Source organism: Balaenoptera borealis (genome assembly GCF_965194805.1).
Source record: "Balaenoptera borealis genome assembly, chromosome: 5".
NCBI classification, from domain to species: domain Eukaryota; kingdom Metazoa; phylum Chordata; class Mammalia; order Artiodactyla; family Balaenopteridae; genus Balaenoptera; species Balaenoptera borealis.
Genome location: NC_138862.1, coordinates 123433014 through 123450258, shown reverse-complemented (window position 1 = coordinate 123450258; position 17245 = coordinate 123433014). Strand labels below are relative to the sequence as shown.

The following is a 17245-nucleotide window of genomic DNA, read 5'->3' as shown; positions in this document are numbered from 1 at the left end:
GGCGCGATAGTGAGAGGCCCGCACACGGGGATGAAGAGTGGCCCCCACTTGCCGCAACTAGAGAAAGCCCTCACACAGAAACAAAGACCCAACACAGCCAAAAATAAATAAATAAATTAATTAATTAAAAAAAAATAGTACCAGCTTTGACACTTACCAGCGGATGACCTAGGCTATGTAGGTTCACCTCTCTGAGTCTGTTTCCTTATATGTAAAATGGGAATAAAATAATATGAGGAAACAGATAATACTATTATAATGTGTGTGTGTGTATGTATGTATGTATATATAATCATCATAATATTTTCAGTTCTGCTTAACTCACTGGATTGATGTGAGAATCGAATATCATAATATATGTGAAAGCGCTTTGTAAGTTAGAAAGCACTTAGGTGTAAGACTTAGTGCTCTAGCATATGACACATGTTCCTTATATCGTGGTGGTCTTCCTTAGTCTTTGGTTTTAGGCCACTGAAGAATCAGTTTTGTACTTATTTTTTCTGTCACAAAGTTTAGATCATTATTATTAGCTGAGAATAAAATCTCTAGGGAATTTGCCTGGGACACTTATACTAACTGAATAAACAGACTTACAGGAAAAACTCATCACATTAAAACACACAAACAAAAAACATGGGATCAGCCAATTAAATTAAGATACTGAAATTAATTTAATTAAAATTTTCTAAGATTGCAGAAGTTGGGTAGGGTCAGATTGACTTTGTAAGCAGAAGGATTAAATTCCCTTGGGGCAGGTCCAGAGTACCTTCCTGGACCCAGCCTTATATGGAGTAGTGGAAACATGGACCTTGACACCGCTGTTTGAATTATGACTCTAGTGCTCACCAGCTGAGTGGTATTGAGCAAGTTACTTAACCTTAGAGAGCTTGAGTTTCTTTATCAATAAATATAGATGTAACCATTACTTTTGGGGGTTGTTTTAAGGATTAGAGATAATTTATATCAAGTGCTTGGCAGTAGATTCTCTTCATGTGTGCATAGTATCAACTGTAAAAAAAGAAAAAAAATTGCCCTATTCCATGTTTGTGCATTCCTGTGTCCAGGCAGGTCTGTTGTTATAAACCCCATTCATCATTTAGCCTTTCATTCCAGATGCTCTTTATTTAAGCTTAAGAACAAATCCTGCCACTCTTAAGCTTTTCCTCTGTATTCCCAAATTGAAATGTTAACTTAGGGGAGTTGCTACATAATCTGCTATAAAAACAGGCTTTCCACTATATTTTCTTAAGACCAAATGAAGAGGATGTTTAAGTAAAATGCTCTATGGAAAGAAGGGCCACTGTATACATATGATTGTAGGATGTTCCCTAATATTCTGTTTAAATTTTCTTTCATAGTTCTAATTATAAAATAATGAAACATGCAGAAGAATAGTGAGAATAATTACACTCATTTCCTCTGCCCTGATTTAAGAAATGTCAGCAATTTGCCATTTATTTTATGCATCAGCTCTTTATTTTCTGTAAGAAATAAAACATTAATGATATGATTGAAGGCCCCCTCCCATTTTAATCCCTTTCCTCGCCTGAAATTGGCATGTGTTAATTATTCTTTACACCCATCTTACTATATTTTTCCATTAACACTTTCCATTAAAAGTACTATTTTAAATACTTAAACAATTTTACAAATATCTGCTATATACCTTTCTCATTTAACATATAGGTCCAAGATCTTTTCATATTAATACAGATATCTACTTCATTTGAACTCTTATGGAGTATTTCACTAAATGAATGCTCCATAATTGTTTCCAATTATTTTTGATACTATAAACAGTGCTGTGCTTTTACCTGTACTTTGGTTTATTTGTACAAGAGTTTCTCTGGGATGAATTACTAGAAGTGAAATTCTGGGTCATAGAGTATGCATACCTTCACCTCTTTCGGATATACCACTTTGGAGAACAATGTGGCAGCAATAGCTTCTGATCTCTTATATCCTCTCTAGCATGTGGTGTTTCCATCAGTGTCATTTTTGGCAACCGGATGTTTTTAGGATGTTAGGTCATTGTTTTCATTTGCCTTTCCCATTTTATGTAGCTATTAGAATAATGTTTAAGATCTATGGCGTAACTCTATTAAAAAATCATATATGTATCTAGGTATGTATATATAAATGAATACTTGTAAATTAAAATAGTCCAGAAAGATACCTCCCAAGTACTGCAGTTGCTTTAGATTTTTCTACTGAACATGAAATATTTTCTAATTTATAAACATAAAATGTACAGTTTAAACTTTTGCTTCTGGCCAAGATGGAGTACCAGAGACTGAATTTACCCTCCTGACTGAAACAACCAAAAAAAAAAGAAAAAATCAAAAGACAAAATGGACAAAATATATGAAAAAAATTTTTTTAAATACTGGAAATCAGGCAGAAAAGGACAGTGATCTTGGAGAGATAGGAAATAAAGAGGATGAGCCCTACAATTGCCACATTTACAGTCTCGAGAGAGTTTTCAGGCTGCAAGTCAAGGAGGGGATAAGTATTGAAGGTCTTCAGAGCTGAGAAGGTGGGGAGCAAAGGCAGCTGGAGTTCACAGTACAAACTACTGGAGAAAAGAGAACTATGCAGAAAGGACTCCACAGATCTGCAGAGCGTCCCCCTCAAGTAGTCACCAGGTTCTGACGAGTGGTGTGAGGAAAGTATGCGGAAGCCTGGGAAAGAACCACCTGAAAGGATTAATAAGAAAAATGGTAAGCACTCAAACCAAGCCAGGAATAGTACCTGTTCCCATCAGCCAGACTGAAAAACAAGTAGTAATTTACAGGGTATTGGGTAGAATACTCAGAAGCATCTTACCTCAATATCAATAGTGGGGAATAATTAGCCCTTAGAGCATGGTTTCTCCACCTCAGCACTAGAAATTTTGGACTGAATAATTCTTTGTTATAAGGGAATCTCCTGTGCATTGTAGGGTATTTAGCAGCCTCTCAGGCCTCAATACACTAGATGCCCGTAACACCTTTTCACTCATGAAATGTCTCTGGACATTGCCAGATGTCCTCTGAGGAGCATAATCACCTCCTGCTGAGAACCATAGCCCAAGACTAAATTCTGCTCTGTCCTGCCTAACAGAACTTAAATATAAGACCCCAAAGGATCAAACTCTTTCCAAGGAATTTTACTGCATCTGAAAACAAAGATCAAGAGTAGTTATAGGCATTTTTTTGCAGAAATAGAAAAAAAAATCAAAAATTCAAATGGGATCTCAATGGATACTAAGTAGCCAAAACAATCTTGAAAAAGAAGGACAATGTTGGAAACCTCACACTTCCCTATTTCCAGACTTACTACAAAACAACAATAATCAAGATGGTATTATACTGGAGTATAGACCAATGGAACAGAATAGAGAGCCCAGAAATTCACCCTTGTGTATATGGCCAAGTGATTTTTGACAAGGGTTCCAACACTACACAGTGGGGAAAAGACAGTCTCTTTAATAAATGGTGTTAGGAAAACTGGATATCTACATGCAAAAGAATGAAGTTGGACTCTCCTTACACAATATACAAAAATTAACTTAAAGTGGATCAAAGACCTAAAAGTAATACCTAAAACTGTAGAACTTCTAGAAAAAAGCATAGAGGAAAGCTTCAGGACATTGCATTTGGCAATGATTTCTTGAATATGACAACAAGAGCAAAAGTAGAAGGTGGGACTACATCAAACTTAAAAACTTCTGTGCATCAAAGGAAACAATCAATAGAAAAGGCAACCTATGAAATGGGAGAAAATATTTGCAAATAATATAGCTGATAAGAGGTTAATTTTCAGAATATGTAGGGAACTTCTGCAACTCAACAACAGAAACCAAATTTAGGCATACCTCGGAGGTACTGCAGGTTTGGTTCCAGACCACTACAAGAAAGCAAATATTGCAATAAAGCAAGTCATATGAATTTTTTGGTTTCTCAGTACATGTAAAAGTTATGTTTATATTATGCTATAGTTTATTAAGTGTGCAATAGCATAATGCCCCCAAAGACATAATTAATTAAAGAATACTCTATTGCTAAAAATTGCTAACCATCATCTGACAATGCAGGGTTGCCACAAAACAACCATCAATGTGTTAAAAAATGCAATATCTGTGAAGTGCAATAAAGAGAAGCACAATAAAATGAGGTATGCCTATAACCCTATTAAAAGTGAGCAAAGGACTTACATCAACAATTCTCCAAAGAATATATACATATGGCTAATAAGCACATGAAGAGATGCTCAACATCACTAATCATAAGAGAAATGCAAATCAAACCCACAAAATCACCTCACACTCATTAGAATGGCCAATATCAAAGGAACAGAAAATAAGTTTTGGCATGGATGTGGTGAAATTGGAACACTTGTGCACTGCTGGTGGGAATGTAAAATGATGCAGCCGCTACAGAAAGCAGTATGGTTCCTCAAAAAATAAAAAAAATAGAATTATCATATGATCCAGCAATCCCACTTCCGGGTGTATGTTGAAAAGAATTCAAAGCAATATCTCAAAGAGATATATTTGCACACCCATGTTCATTGCAACATTATTCACAGTAGCCAAAAGGTGGAAGCAACCCAAATGTCCATCAAGAGATGAAGGGATAAAGGCTATGTTGTATATAGATACAGTGAAATAATATGCATCTTAAAAAAGAAGGAAATCCTGTCACACGCTACAACATGGGTGAACTTCAGGGACTTTATGCTAAGTGAAATAAGCCAGTCACAAAAGGACAAGTACTATATGATTCCAGTCAGATGAAGTATTTAAGTTAATGAAAACCATAGAAACAGGAAGTAGAAAGATAATTGCCAAGGGCTTGGGGGAGGGGAGCACTAGTGTATCATGGATATAGAGTTTCAGTTTCTGAAGATGAAAAATTCTAGAGATCAGTTATACAACAATGTGAATATACTTAAACATACTGAACTGTAAACTTAAAAGTGGTTAAAATGGTAAATTTAATGTTAAAATTTTTTACCACAGTAAAAAAAAAAAAAGAATAATTATAGGGATGCAAAAATATCAATTACTCAGCAAAGGAAACTTTACAGTGTCTCATCCAATCAAAATTTACCAGGCATGCAAAGAAGCAGGAAAATATGACCTATAATAAGAGAGGAAATCTATCAAATAAAAATGACCTAGAAGCTGACACAGATATTATAATTAACAGACAATGACATTAAAAGGATTATTATGTTCCATATGGAGACATGGAAAATATTTTAAAAGACCCAAATTGAACTTCTAGACATTAAAAACTATAACTTCTGAGATGAACAATACAGTAGATTGGTTTAAGGGCAGATTAGACATTGTAGAAGAAAAGAATAGTGACCTTGAAGCCACAGCATTAGAAACTATCCAGAATGAAACAGGGAAAGGAATTACAAAAAACTTTAAAATATCAGTGATCTGTGGGACAAGTTCAAGTCACTTAATATCCATGTGTTTAGAGTCCCTGAAAGAGGAGGGGGAAGAGAAAAAAATATTTGAAGACATCATGGTTAAAAATTTCCAGATTTGATGAAAATTATAAACCTACAGATCCAAGAAGCTCAATTAACCCAAGCAAAAGATACATAAGGAAAATTACATCAAAGCACATTATAATTAAATTGTTCAAAAGCAGTGATAATGATCTTAAAAGATGCCAAAGAACAAAGACATATTAGATACAGAGGAAGAAAGATAAAGATGATGTAAATTTCTTGTTGAAAACAAAGTACACAAGACAGTGGAGGACCGTCATTAAAGTACTGAAAGAAAAACTGCTAACCTAGAATTCTATACTTAACAAAAATATATTTCAAAAACAAAGATGAATTAGATTTTTCCAACATGTAACAAGTGAAAACATTCATCACCAGCAGACCCACACTACAAGAAATGTTACAGGAAATCCATCAGGCAGAAAGAAAATGATACCATATGGAAATACAGATCTATACAAAGGACTGAAGGGCACCAGAAATGGTACTATATAGGTAAACATAAGACCTGTTTTAAAAAGACTGCCTGGGTGCGGCATTTAGTATACATGCTACACTCTAGCCATATCATCTGTGTCTTTGAGGCTCATTTTGGAATGTAATGATATGCTACCTTGTATTATATTTGATTTTTAAAACCTCTGTATCAGGATTTAAATTCTCAGGCCTCAAAATTTAGGTGTGTAAGAAACATCTTTTTTTCTACAACATAGTTTCTGTCATCAGTACCCATATAGTGGAAGACTCTTCTAGTTGTACAGGGTAAAATTCAGTCATTTAAAACTGAACTCAGGAACTTCCCTGGTAGCGCAGTGGTTAAGAATCTGCCTGCCTTGGGCTTCCCTGGTGGCGCAGTGGTTGAGAATCTGCCTGCCAATGCAGGGGACACGGGTTCGAGCCCTGGTCTGGGAAAATCCCACATGCCGCGGAGCAACTGGACACGTGAGCCACAAGTACTGAGCGTATGCGTCTGGAGGCTGTGCTCCGCAACGAGAGGCCGCCACAGTGAGAGGCCCGCGTACCGCGATGAAGAGTGGTCCCCACTCGCCGCAACTAGAGAAAGCCCTTGCACAGAAACGAAGACCCAACACGGCCAAAAATAATAAATAAATAAATAAATAAAATTAAAAAAAAAAAAAAAAGAATCCGCCTGCCAATGCAGGGGACACGGGTTCTAGCCCTGGTCTGGGAAGATCCCATATGCCACGGAGAAACTAAGCCCGTGCGCCACAACTACTGCGCCTGCACTCTAGAGGCCGCAAGGCACGACTGCTGAGCCCGTGTGCCGCAACTAATGAAGTCCGCATGCCTAGAGCCCGTGCTCTGCAACAAGAGAAGCCACTGCAACGAGAAGCCTGTGCACTGCAACAAAGAGTAGTCCCCGCTCGCCGCAACTAGAGAAAGCCCCTGCGCATCAAAGAAGACCCAACGCAGCCAAAAAATAAATGAATTAATTAAGAAAAAGTAAATAAAACTGAACTCAGTTGTCTTCCCTGAGTGGTATTTAGTTTTCAGAAATTTCATCCTGTCATGGCATGGGTATAAGGGTAAGGAGTTTATTTCGGGGCTTTGTTTCTCTGACATTGGCTTCTGCTGAGACTTTGGTTCCTGCCTAGTCCCTGGGTGTGGCTGTCCCTCCCTGCTGATGTCTGCTGAAGTGTCTGAATTCCCACTTGGTCTGTGGTCCATGTGGTGTCCTTTCATTAAGACCTTGAATGCCTTTCAAGCCCACCTGGTACTAGTGGAATGGCAGGGGGTATGGGGTAGTGAGGGTTGTAAAACAATAAGTTACTATTTAGCAATTTCACCCTATTGTACTTGAGATAACATGTAGTCTGTCCCCAATTCCCACTTCCACCTAGAACCCTTTTCTGGATCATTTGGGCACACAGAAGCCTCCCCCTCTTAATTCTTTGTGTTCAGACCACACCATCTACCCAATGACATCTCTTGTAACATCTTAAAAGTGATCTTAACATCATTATATCTTTCAACATTTTTTCCTGCTGAATGTTATTGATTACAGGCAGAGCACTAACATTGCTATTTAACTTTCTATTTGTGTTTTTTACATCCCTCTCAACTAGCATGTAAGCTCCTGGAATGCCCAGGTCAGGGATTCAAAGTCTTGATGCTCTTCCCAGTGCTTAGCTTTGGGTGGAGTGCATAGCTGGTCCTCAGTAAATATTGGCTGAATGAATAAATGAATGAATTTAAACTTTTTGAGTACAGAGAATTCATCTAATATTTCTTTTATACCTCCTATGATGCTTAACATAGTGTTGAACACTGAGCAATCCCAAACGATTTACTTAATTTAATTGAATTGAGAGTCATTGTATGTTAACTCTTTCTACCTGTATTTCCAGTGCCCAGAGAAGCCTAGAAAAGCCATATCTGCTACAGACTGCTCATTGAAAATGATTTAAGGCAGCGGTCCCCAACCTTTTTGGCACCAGGGACCGGTTTTGTGGAAGACAGTTTTTCCACGGCCCCGGGTGGTGGTGGGGATGGTTCAGGCGGTAACACGAGCGATGGCAGCAGCAGATGAAGCTTCACTCGCTTGCCCGCCGCTCACCTTCAGCTGTGGCGCCTGGTTCCTAACAGTCCGCGGGCCTGGGGGTTGGGGACCTCTGATTTAAGGTATTGATTTTAATCAGCTGGGAAAGTTTTATAGAATAAGGAAGGAAGGTAAAATGAGTGTGATTGCATACATCTCATTTCAGAGATAGGAAACAAAACAAGGACAGAAAAAGACCCAGCCAATACTATTTGTGATGACAATTATTCAAGAGGATGTAAGCAGACAGTGGGTAGATGAATCCAGTTCACTTCTCTGAGGCTAAAGGAGAAAAACTACACTGAGCAGATGATTCCCCTGAGTTTATTTTGGTAGGATTTTTTTTTTTTTAATTGAGAGAAGTTTTTTTTTTTTTTGGCTGCATTGGGTCTTTGTTGCAGCGAGCGGGCTTGCTCTAGTTGCGGCGAGCGGGGGCTTCTCTTTGTTGCGGTGCACGGGCTTCTCATTGCGGTGCCTTCTCTTGGTGCGGAGCACGGGCTCTAGGTGCACAGGCTTCAGTAGGTGTGGCACGCAGGCTCAGTAGCTGTGGCTCGTGGGCTCTAAAGTGCAGGCTCAGTAGTTGTGGCGCACGGGCTCAGTTGCTCCGCGGCATGTGGGATCTTCCCAGACCAGGGCTCGAACCCGTGTCCCCTGCATTGGCAGGTGGATTCTTAACCACTGTGCCACCAGGGAAGTCCTATTTTGGTAGGATTTTAATGATTTTCTGCACTTACATTCATAGAGCAAATTTTTATTGAGCACCAACTATGGGTAAGTGATGTGTTGGACAATCAGTATTCAGGGATGATCTGAGAAAAGTTGTTTCTTACATTCCTAAATGCATAGTCCTTGATGGAGGTAGGATGGACAGAAAATACAGCGTGCAAAATGGCATTAACCAGAGTGCTGGATGACTTTCTTTGGCATTACTGAGTGACAGCTGCTCAGTGAGGAAGACTCCGCAGGGGAATGGTTACTAGGAATTTGCAGGCTGAGGAAAGGATGAAGGGAATTCTAGGGAAAGGGCATGTGTAGAGGGTTGGTATTAAGGAAGAACTAACATGTACACAATCTGCTGATGTGCTCAGTATGTTTGGGGGCATGTGGTGTGGGCAGGCGTAGCATCTGATGATGTGGGTTTGGCTGGCTGTGGGGGCATTCCATTAGATACCAGTTTGGATTCATTCTCCTAGTATTAATACATCAAGGTTTATCCCCTCCATTTTTCAAAATTCTTTTAAATTGTCATGTAGGAATGGTTAAATGTGAAACTTTGCTTTTTTTTTCTTCCTTTTCTTCCTTTCTTGTCTGTTATAATAGTAATATTTGGTCAGTGTGGAAAATATGCAACTATATAGAAAAAATTAAATCATCCATAATCTCACCACCGTCACCCCCAAAATAGTTCCTGTTACTACTTTTACATATAATATCTCCTATTCATTGTTTAAAATATACTTTCTCTCTTTTTTTAAGATTGTCTTGTTTTTTACTTGTGAATGAATTCCTTCTTTTATCTTTGAACATTTCAGACATATTTATTTTAAAGTCTTTTTCATGATTCCCAGTGTGGAAATTTCTTACTGACTTCTGTGGTGATGGGTTCTTATATGATTTGTAATTTTTGTCTGTGAGCTCATCTTTAGAGCATTTTCTTCAGTTGGAGTTCAGTGTATACTCTAGAGGGTGGAGGTCTTCCTATGGGACAGTTTTGTTTCTGCCTCTGCCAGATCCATATGGTTTCATTGGTTTCTTGGGTTCTTATAGTGGGATGGTGTGAATTCAGCACTACACTCACTCCCAGGGCAGATTGGGGGTTCTGACTTCTCATGGGTGCCTTTTTCCTACTCATGGTCCATGGTGAGCATCCCGTTTTACAGAGAGGATTGCTCCTTCCTAGTTTCTGGCTTTGGGTTCCACTTCCAGCTTTCTGCTGTGTTCAAGCCCTGAGGTTTCAACTCCTGTCCCTTGAGATGTGAACGTGGACCTGCTCTTGCTTGATTTCCCACTTCATTTCTGGTACCAGGAGATTTCTTTGGCTTGCTCAGGCTCAGATGCCTATTGTTAAAATTTAAAGGTTTGTATTTTATCCAACAATCCTATGTATTTGAAGCAGGGTCGGGGGAACTTACCTTATTGCCTATATCATCTGGTCTATCCACTCTTTTTTCTTTGCATAGATATATGCTTTAAACAAAGTTGGGAATGCATTAAACATATTGATATTCTCCTTTTTTTAAACCTGATGATATATTGTTAATTTTTTCTCATACTCATTGAGAACATGATTTTTAATGACTGCCTAACATTCCTTTTTATGAGTATACCATATTTTATTAAATCCTCTATTTTTAGAAATTTAGGTTGTTTTAGTTTTTCCATTATTGTGATAATGATGAAGTGAACATATTTATACCAGTACCTCTTTGCTCATTTCAGATTGTTCTGTAGAACAATTCCTAAAAGTGGAATTCTTTTATCAACATTTTTGAGACTTTTAATTCTGTTGTTGTTAAGTTGTCCTAGAGAAAATTTGTTTCAATTTGCACCCCACCAGTGCAGTCTCTCAGTTTGCACCCCATACAGTGGGTCTTTATGTTTCCTGGAACCATTGCTCCAACTGATTCTTATACTTTTTAAAATATGGCTGCTAATTTTCTGGGCAAAACAATGAAATTTCATTGTTTCAGCTTAATTTTCATTTGGCTTAATGGCCATTTAAAAAAGATATTTTCAGTAGGTCAGTGATTTTTCAGTTAAAAAAAATTTCTTAAACAGTCACATGGAGCTTATGTGACTACTAACTTGTCCACTTTTGTTACTTGCTATTCCCCTACTGTCTTCTAAGGAAGTTGGATCCTTAGGTGGAAGTTGTGTTGGGTGATGGGTGAAAGGATGCAAATTGTAGACGCTGAGGAAAGAGTTGAATTGCTCAGTGTAAGAAAAGTGATTGGGATGGTTGAGGACAGGAGGCTGAAGCCCAGAGAGGGGACAGTTCAGGAGTCCCCTCTATCCCAGAAGGAGAGAAAGGAGACTCTCTCAGAGAGGAGTTTTGGGGAAAGATGAGGTACTTAAAGGAAAACTTGCAGAGTTTTGCCCAATGGTGTGCAATGTAAATTTTCTTCTCTACCTCTCCATGAAGTCTTAAGTACAATATTTCTTATTAAATGCATTGTTAGATTGGCTTCACTTGAGGGGAATATGTTGAAGCTGATGGGCATAGGGTAAGAGCCAAAGACTGGATGGGGAGAGTCAGGGAGAGCAGAAATGAACCTCCTGAAGTAGCCCTAACAAGACACCAAATTGCTGGACTAAGGCGGTGACAAGTAAAGACGGAGAGGAGGGGAATATTCCAGAATTTGGTGGTAGGATTTGGTGGTAAGTTATGGGTTTTGGAAGGGAGAGAGTAATAGAGTCAAGATGACTTTTAGGCTTACAGCTGGGGAGACTGCAGATATAGGAGATGTTCCAAGTGACTGGGACTGACCTTGGGAGGAAAGGTCACTGTTTCTGGCTTGTCACTGGGTCAGCGCTTTTGAATGTATGATATAAACCTGGAAGAGGAAGCATCTCTCTTGCTCACTGATGACAAAAGGGTTCTTCTCATTGTTTTATTCTCATATATTCTCTGAGGTCCTGGTATAACTCAGAGAATGGAGAGGGATTTATATAACAATTGGTGTTGGTCTTCTCAAGTGATACTGGGTAGGCCTTAGAGCTAACGTTGATTTAATTTAGGAAAAGAAGGAGTATAATCTGAGGGTTGTAGAAAATATTATACCATTACAACTTATTAATTTTATTCAAATTCTTATATCCTTATTTGCTCTTGACTAATTAAACTATCAGTACTTAACATCTTCTACAGTAGTAGTGCTCTCGTTAATTTCTTTATTTCTAAAGCTGTAAAACTCATGGCATATAAACATTAATGCCTATGTGTCTTAATTTTGACTGTATTTTTCTTTAGTGGTTTTTCCTTTGAGTTCTCTTTTGATGTAAGTCCTCTCATCCAGCATTGTCGATGACTTGTTCTGGAATTCTGGGCACGTCATTTTACCCCTCAGTCTAGGTGCCAGCTCTCTTGTCTCTAGAGAGAGGAGTGTGACCTGGATTTTAAAAATGTTATAAATCATTAAAATTCATTGTGACTCGATTCCTTTATTGGGGTACCTATGTCTAAGAATGAGGTAATCAATGTGGATCTGCTTTGGAAAGTATAAAATGCTTGGCAAATATATAGTGCTGCTATTAATTTTTGTAATGCCAAGATTCTGGTGAGAGAAAACTTCCAGAGCTGGTAGTGGGTACTGCTTTCTTCCATTCTCTGATAGCAAAGGTACCTCATAGTTCTTGGGCAAATATCTAGTTGTACTATGAGGGTGTCCATCTCTTGGGAGTAGGAAAAAAACTCTAACCTGTTATGTTTGGCTGGTAGAACCCTTCATTGGTAGCAGGCAGGCTGTTAAAAGAATGATAAAACTGTAGATTTGTTATTTAGTGGTACTTTTTAAGAAAACTGTGTTAATAATTTGATAGTTGTTAGTTCTTTGTTATATGGCATCCTTTGCAATTGTTTGAAAATATTTTTCAGTACTAATGATTTTTATCCATAATTTATAGAAACTTAGGATTTTAGGAAAGATTTCTATGGATCCTTGAAAACACCCACATATAATGATAATTCCTTCTTTTGCTTGTTTTGTTAATACAGAAATGTCAGAGTTGGATTCTGCAGGTTGTAATATAAAGTACCTCAGAGATTCAACTCCTGAAAATACTGGTTTAGTTTTTCTGCATAAAACATGAAGACTTTAAGTGTGTTCAAAGCACAAACAGTGTGTGCTTTGGAGGTTAAAGTTCAAACACTGACATGGAAACATCCTGGTAGAACTCCACTGCTCACTTGGATACAGGTTGGACCAGAATCTCTGTGTCACTGTGAATCATTTACATAGACATTCTTGGGTAGAATCGGGGAGAAAGGGGGTTATAAACTAGGAGATAATGCCCGGTTTATTCCGGAGCACTTAGAAATGACTCATGGCTTCCTGTTCCCTGACAGCACTTTGGTGTTGGTATTGAGGCATTCGTTCTGAATGAGATATTTGGCAATATAGGCAGTAACAATCTAGGCAATTATCTCCCTGGTGTATACTTTCCTGTGACCAAATAATACATAGAAAAAAGGAGCAAAGTACTTTTCCAGAGATAAAAAAAATATGATGTGAAATAATTCATATCACTTTCCCAAAGCTCATTCAAACTCTTCCGTCCATTGCCTGAGTTTCTATAAGACACATCACACTGTGTCCACACTACATCCTAACAGTTTATACTGACATGAAGGGTTCTAGGGCAGCTTCTAACAGGAAAAGGCCACAGGGTGTATAACTTGAGATATAGGGATGAAAGGGGATGGATGGACACCACCACTGAGAAGGCAATGTATAATTAAGGACCTAGACTTGGCAGACTCCCTGAGTTTGGATCCCAGCTCTGCCACTTATTGTGAAGCTTTTGGCCTCAATTGCTTTAACTGTAAAATGGGAATTGTATTATTACCAACCTGATAGTATTGCTATGAGGATTACATGAGACAATATGTGTACTGCTCAGAACAGTGCTTGGCCGGTAGTGAGCGCCCAAGTCTTCCTTGCCTTGTTCAAACTGCCATTGTGTATGAGTACTGTGTATTGTGGTTTTGGGGTGGGGAACTTGGGAGAGGTTTTATGAGTCAGGTTTATATGACCTTCAGGTGTTTTTGGTTGGGTGAGATGAGTTCAGGTCGGGAGAAGACTATTAGGATGGAATGCTTGCATTTGTTTTGGAGTCAGATTTAAACTTTTGTCTTTGCTTCATGCAAACACAGAGGCGTGCAGAAGGCAAATGAGATTCTCTACAGCTGTAGGCCTTGTCTTCCTGGTATCCTCTGAGCACAGGGATGGGCATGTGGCCTGAGCTCTGCCAATAAGACTCCCCATCCTGGGAATGATACTGTCATCCACAGATGGTGGTGGTTGAAGCAACTGGAACTAGCGCCCAAAGTGGAACATTATAGTTTCCACTGTGGGTTTCCTTAGAGCTTCCTGGTGCCTGTCCTTCCAGAGCCTGTGTTTAGCCCTCTCTTGATTCTTTGAGCCAACCCCCAGTGCCCTTCCAGTGCGGGTCCTTTTTGGGCAAATTTTGCCAGAATCAGTTTTATTGCTAACAAAAAGGTATCAAAATACCTTAATTGGCACAAATACCAAGTAGATAGATTAAATGTTTCTGTTGTCAGTAGGTGAGGGGACACAGATGAGGCCAAGAGTCCTAGAAGTCATAGAAACATCCTCTTTAGAAAGTATGGCTTGGTGGATAATGTCATTTGTTTTCTGAGGTGCAAAAGAAATGAATTTTGGCCTACTTGAATGGAAAGAGGAAGTCTTCAGGCTGGCCAGCATTGGTCTGTTCCGAATACAAGGTGTAGCATGCAGCCATCTTTGGAGATGGCAGGGGTTATTTTTCATATGTCAGAGATGGAAATTATCAATAGGCAAAAGAGCTAACAGAAAAGTTAAAGGCTTTCAAAGGAGTGACACCTTTTGAATAGGATCACTCACCATCATTGTCACCAAGAAGTTAAAAGTGGATCTTTAAGATAAGTATTTATATTGTATTGCATCATTTTATCACCCTGAAAATGTTTAAGTTTCTTGAGGGCAATGGTGTATCTTACATTTCTTCTGTAATTAAAAATTACATGGTGATAAGATGCTGTAATACAACATAGATACTTAGTTAAGAACTCCATTTTGTCAGACCCAGTGCTCTGTGGGGAGACCTCTAAGACTTTTCTCCCATAACTGGGATTTGCATCTCTCTCTCTATGCTTGCTCATTTTTCAAGGTCTCAAGGGGTGCCTCTTCTGTAAAGTCTTCCTTGAATCTTCCAGTCAGAAGATTCTTCTTTTCCTGCTTATTTCATTCCAGCTTGTACTGTGGTTCTGGAGGTGACATTCAGTTCATTTTGAGGGCTGGCCCCCTGGTAGGGGCTGTGTGGGGGGCCATGCTGAAAAGGGAATCCTGAGGCAACTCCAGGCTCCGTGGGTTAGAACTGCTATTGGAGTGACGTCGGCAGTGGGTGAAGGAGTCCCGTGCGTTTGCCATTGCTGTCATCTGTGGTTTACGGACTCCCTTCCTAGGTTGTAAATTCTTTGAGAGCCAGGTCCCGGTGTTAGTCACCATTTGATTGCCTCCAGGTATTGGTGCAATACCTAGTACCTCAGATCTTCTCAATAAACTTGTGCTAAAATGGAATGAGGGCAATGAAGGAAGTCATGGTGGAGTTTGAGCTTAGCAACAGGACGTGGCAGGAAGGAAAGTGATGGGACCATCAGGAAGAGGCCTCTACAGAAAGAGAAGGCCCTTCTCAGGGTAGAGTGGGAAACAAGAATTGTTCACAGAGAAAGAGTAGAGTCTAGAGGCGTAGGTTTAGCCAAAATCATTGCGGCTGTACTCTGATGAAGGGAATTGTTTGAAATATAGTTTAAAAGAACAAAAAAGGACAAGAGAATATTCAGTTCTGGGAGACATCAGTTTTTGGAATGTTTTCTTCCTCTAGAATTTAAAAATAGAGGCAGCTTGTGTAATTTTAGACAGCAATATAGTGACATCTCAGGAAATGATTGTAAACTGGAGGTCCAAAACAACAATAAAAGCAGGAAATAGATTTGATAAAGAAGCTAATAGAGGAGAAAACAACTAGAATAATAGAAGATACTCCATTAATTCAAAGGAAATCAAGAAAGGACAGAAAAAGAAAGATAAAACAGGTGGGAAAAATAGAAAACAAATTGTAAGGTGGTAACCTGATGCCCAAACACATCAGTAATTACATTAAGTTTACATTGAGTAAATATTCCTATTTAGAGATAAAAAATGTTTGAGTGGATATTTGATGATATTAAATTGACAATATACTGCTTATATAAGAGATACGCCTTATATGCAAGGACTCAGTAAAATTGAAAATAGAAAGCACTAATCAAAAGAAAGTTGTACTAACGTCCAAGTAGGTTTGAAGGCAAGAAGCAGTCCTAAAGATAAACATTTTATAATAAAAAAGGGTCAGTCTACCAGAGGTTATAACAATTCCACATTTATATGCACCTAACACATACACACACACACACACACAGAGTGAGGGCAAAAAAATGACCAAACTAAAAGGAGAAAGACACAAATTTGCAATCACATTGGGAGATTTTTAACGACGAGAAAATTCTCAGTAACTGATAGAACAAGGAGACCAAAAAATCCAGGATTTAGAAGATTTAAACAGCAGGATTAAATCTTATCTGTGTACAGAAAAAAGATAGAAAGAAAGAAAGAAACGTGTCATTTCTAATGTTCCTACCCAAAGTTTATTTCAGGCCAATTTCCTTGTGAAGCCATACTACTGATAATGTATAAAAATGCTATTATAAGAATAGATGGAGAGTTTTAATTTTCAGCCTCATTCATTCCTGAATTCCTGTCTGCCATGCATCTTTCTTGTTCCCTTTGTACATTGGAAGCACATTACTGTTCCACACAGCAAATTATACTATGAGTCCTGCTGAGGTCTGGGTTAAGTATCCCTTTGGAAATTGAACTAACTTACAGGGACTTGATGCCTGGGGGTACCTGTTTTGGGTGGGCCATGGGATAAACCTGCAAACATCTTGCTTGTCTTTTTTTTTTTTTTTACTCTCAGGGACTGGATAAATTACTTGTTTTTTTCCTCTACCTGCAGTGAATTAGTAATGTCCTGATTTTAATGATTTGTTGACTTTGAATGTTCATTATTACAGCTAGATTGCCCTGCCCTGCCTCACACCAGAAATACCTGTTATTTCTCATACTATATTACTACTCAGTTTGTCATCTTTAGCTAGAGGTGACTTAAGAGAGAAGTGGGGAGAACCTTTGTAGATGAAGGGAAGGAAAAAAAGGTACAAAGAAGCCACAGGCTAGGAAGCCTTTAGGCTATGAATATAATCTGTAACACTGCTGATTGCTATGGGAGCAACCATAAACTGACTGTTCGGTAGTTCACTGATACACTGAATTTCTGAGATTAGGTGTGGTGGTGGTAAAGAACAAATTATGAAAAAAAAATACTTCTTACTAGATGTAAATCTATTCAGAAAAT

At 38.6% G+C, this 17245-nt stretch overlaps 1 protein-coding gene across 2 annotated transcripts in view; it reads left to right on the top strand.

Annotated features, from left to right (window-relative positions):
• The window catches only part of PLS1 (plastin 1), a 109169-nt gene that overhangs the window by 30504 nt on the left and 61420 nt on the right, over positions 1-17245 (top strand). The gene's annotated exons all lie outside the window — the stretch shown is intronic.